We start from the raw sequence: 4,723 nt of genomic DNA, 5'->3' as shown, positions 1-4,723 counted from the left end.
CCCCGATGTTCACGATCTTCGGCTCGCAGCCGGCCCGCGCGCAGGAGCACGAGAAGAGCACCGCCAGCAGAAACAGACGCATCGCGTGGCGGACCACCAAACAGCACAGTGCAACCCGGTCGCTTTTCGTCTCCTCGGTGGCGGGTCGGCTCGACCAGCTCCCGGACAGCGGCACGGCTCAGGCCGGTTGTGGCGGGCGATAAGAGACGCACAGACTGCGGACTGCTGCGATCCAGGTGGGCGGTGTGGGGCGCGCAGGGGAGGGAGGCGAGCGGAGAAGAAATCGGCGGCTGTTATGTGCAATGCGGAGGAATGTGCATGATCAGGTTGTCATCCCCGCATTCTGCACATTTTTCCCCCCTTTCTTCCAAAACCCCTCTGCGGTTTTGGATGAAAGGGTTAATCCGTCAGGGAAAATAAAGAAAGAAAGAAAGAAAGAAAGAAAATAAACGAAACAGGCTTCCTCTCCGGGGCGCGTATCGCTCTCTGCAGCCGCCGCTCTCCGCACTTTGTCACACCGATGCGTCGTATCGGCTGTTCGCTCCGGGGCTGAACGGCTGCTGTCCTTGGTACTGACAGCTGTGCATGCGCGCCCGCCGATGCGGTGGTGCTGATGGTGGCGAGGCTGGGAGGCGCGCTCCCGTCGTACATCGGCTCTCACCCTCTGTGAGGTTTTTGCGCGTTGGCGTGCCGTACTGATGCTGATGAAGATGTTTGCACGGGAAATATATGCCTTCACATATTAGAAATACACTTAATCATTGTATGGCTTGTAAAGTGGGATTAGGGTTGCATATACCTGCGGGCTGCAAAATTAATCCACATTAGACGCCATGCGAGTCTTGTTATTGTTGCGTGTGATTTGAATGTATTAGAGCAGATAGATGATGAGGACGATGATGACGAGGAAGATGTGTGCTTTTTTAAATTTACTATTTTATTCAATGTCTCCTCTGTCTGAGCAGGTTTGGGGGTCAGAGTTGAGGCACAAACACTGTCTTTGATGCGGTTTACTCACCTCCAACCTGCAAGAGTCTGTTTGTGAATAAAGTGGACCAACCTCTGGAGGAGCTCGTTTATCACTCTGGATGTCAGCACCATCCGCCCCCCCCCCCCCCCCCCCCCCCCCCCCTGCTCTCCTCCACCACTCAAGCTTTAAATCATGCGTCAAGGGACACCAAGTGAAAACACACTGGCAGATATGGTGGGTGTCCTATCATTTCTGGGCTCCCTCTGTTTAAAGAACTGTTAGGTGCACCCCTGCTGCATGAAGACACGAGCTGAATCAACCTCCTGGTTGCCTAGGAAACAAGCTCCTTTTTTTCCTTTTTTTTTTTTACAACACACACACTCGCTCACAAAGGAGATGTTCAAGGGGAGGAACTATTCTGTAGCACAGTGAGTTTATTCATCACAGCGGGGCGCGTCCAAACAAATCACCACAACAAAACAGGACATGCACAGGAAAATGACAAGATAATTGAAAAGATAAGTTTTGCGTTTTATTCTCCTGATCGACAGTCAAGAAGTATTTAAGACATTTCCCCTGAGGGTGTTTAGCGGCCGCGTGTTTATTCTAGCTATCAGTGTCAACAATTCCTGCAGTTGCAAAAAAGGTGTCTGGAAATGAGGCCAGAATTTGAGCGTTGCTGTGAATTATGAATCACACAACTCTCTGTTTTGCTGTGAGGCCGATGAATTAATCACAAGGTAGACGAAATCAGCATTCATCAGCTGCCGGCTGCGCGTGTGCCTCCAAAACGAGCCTGTCGAATATGATTTGATCGGTCCGGACAACTTCTGAGAAAGAAAAATGCCAAACAATATGTCCCATTTACTGGACACAGAGAAGGCAGGTGGCTTGTGCTTAATGCATGACAATAGACACCATGTGTGGAGAATCTGAAAACACAATTCAGCTCTCATTGCTCATTCAGGCTACCGTTCAGCTCCCACGGCCTCTTCATGCAGAGTGGGGTCGGAGGGTCACGCAGCCCATTCCAGATGACATTGGGCGAAGGGAAGGAGACATCCTGAAGACTGTCACTGTTGTCACTTCGCCGCGGGGTTCTCCTAGTGGGGGGCATGGCCTCCATTAGCACATCCAAGAAGAAATCCTGCTCAAAACTGGCAGGTAGAACTAGAATTAATTACCAGGTACATGCATCACAAGTGTTATTTTTTTCAATAGCCTACAGATCTCAACAGCTGCTGATGTTAATATCTCAGAATGTGATAAGATAAGATAATACAGGTTATCTCACATTTAACCACCGGTGAGCACAATGTTGTTTATGCTCAGAGAAGGTTAGAAGCATGCAAACTCCACTGCAAATTGTACAGACATTGCTCTCGATGTTGCATTTTGGGTTTTTAACAACTGTTGTTCTCAAATCACGAAAGACTATTTAACCAAAAACACAAAACTCCCTGAAAATGGAAATCCTGCCATTGGCCATACATGGCTGCTGAAACAAAAATCCTCACAGATTATTTCTTCATAGTGAAAATGAGGTATAGTTATTGTTTCGTATCTACAGTTTGAACAAATTGTAGACTTTTATAAAGAACTGGAGCTCAAGCTTGATGACAGGATTTATCCGTCAGATTTGTCACCCATAAACATATTACTCTCATGAAAAGTCACACCATTTATCTTGACATAAATTTATTGGAATATATAGAGACAATGTGAAAAAAAAAAAAAAACATACTGAAAAATGCCCAGGACCAGATGGAAATCCAGTTTTTATTTGTTTTGCTGTGTGCTGACCACCATGATGATGGTAATGTTCCTGCTTGCTATAAAAACAAATAACGCCTCATTGTTTGCTGCAAGATTAAAGGGCATAATGACCAGCTATTTAGTCCTTAAATTAATGCTCTGAGCTTTACATTCTGCACATAAAAGAACCGCTAGTGGCAACAAAACTCAGAAATACAAAGGCTGCATCACTGTATCGGTAGTTACATTTCACTGAAGGGTAGAGCACTGACAGTGCCACATGAGGGACTTCATCAAGACGAATCAATTACTGTGGATAGGAGAGTCTTTGTCTTGCTGTTTCGATGCTTTGAAGTAAAAATATATGGTAGATCTTTATATATACACGACACAAGTATTGTAACATATACTAAAGCTTCTTTGATTATTGTTATTTGATCACACCTGAAATAAATCGGAAAAATTTGGGTTTCAATAAGATTACTTTTAGTTTTGCTTTCCGATTATTTCTATCATTATTACTGTTCAACCCCAAAGCTCCTTAAATCTGACACATCACTGTTCTCTAACAGTATGAGCTGGTTTTCTTTAATCCTATAATCCCCATTTCCACCAAATAGGATGTTTGTTTGATTTTCACGGGACTTAAACCTATCAGGACACAACATGTTTCAGGAAACTTCCGAAAGTAGCCATTCATCCATATTTTATAGCTTCTTTTATTGACGTTGAGTTCACATAGACTAGGAGTCTCTCCCGGTGGAGAACAAGATTCTGATTACCCAGAGAGGAAGTAAACAAAGAAAACTAACCACGGGGACAACATGCAAACTCCACATGGAAATGCCCTACACAAGGTATGCAGTCTTCTTGTTGAGGGGAGCACACTGTTAGATTAGAGTTGATCTTTTCTGTTTAAAACAAAGTATATGTAAAGGGGAGCCTTCGGAAAATGATGGTTAAAAACTTAAAGCTGAGAGAAGTTGGTGGAGGAGCACATCTCAAAGGCAACAAACTAAAAATGTACTTCTTTCAAAGTGAGATAGAAGCCTCTGAAGTGCGCAAAATGTTAAAGCTTTGAAGCAGTGAGAAACAGGCTGGTTGGTCAGGTGCTGCTGAGTCCAGACTTTTGGTACACGCTGTTCTTTTGGAGGTTCAGCCCGGACAACATGCATTTTTAAAGACGGATTTGCTTGTCGATGTGAATAAACAAAACTTTCAACAAGTCCCTCTCACGGTGGAGCCACGGAAAATAATTGCGAAAAAAATAAGAATGCCGGGGAGAAGCACCTCGTAATTACCTTCCAAGCCTTGGCGTGACTGCCACAACCGGTTTGCTTTAAACTCTCCACTTACTGGATGACCCTGATAGCGTGAAGACCTCCTTGTCAGATGAGCACCCCCCCCCCCCTCCCTGCATCTCTTCTGCCAGCCCACTCACATCAATAAAGCCGGACCAATCTGCTCTACAGCCATTTATATAATAAGCAGACATGTTTGCTGCTGGAGAGTCCAACAATGGCTCTCAAACTCAACCAGACGCAAAACATGAGATTAAGCACACAAAGCTCATTGCAGGCTTTCAAGACACACACACATACACTCTCGTCCATATGGAGATACACACACACAGTCTTGAGTTTACACTCTGAGCTGTCCGCCCACACAGAAGTAGCAGAAGAGTCATCCACCACCCACACAGCCCCATGCAAGGCCACGTCAGGAAGGTGTGTGTGCAACTCTGCTGCAAACCAAGGCCATGCAAACAATAGAACACTATCAGATTAAAAAACAGATTGGAAAACATTTTATAAAGTAATTGTATTGATTTCATTTCATGAAACCAAATTATGCAGCTATAAATAAATACAACTAGTTTACTGGGGAGGTTAAAGGTACATATATTTGGAGAGGCTTCATATACAGTGCAACTGTTGAAGAGGTTTCAGCTTCCAAAAAATTTAAGATTCTGAAAATAAACTGGGAAAGTTACCTGTT

The sequence above is a fragment of the Blennius ocellaris genome, assembly GCF_963422515.1.
Source record: "Blennius ocellaris genome assembly, chromosome: 15".
NCBI classification, from domain to species: Eukaryota; Metazoa; Chordata; class Actinopteri; order Blenniiformes; family Blenniidae; genus Blennius; species Blennius ocellaris.
The sequence above is the reverse complement of the archived record's forward strand: the minus strand, read 5'-3'. Positions refer to the sequence as shown.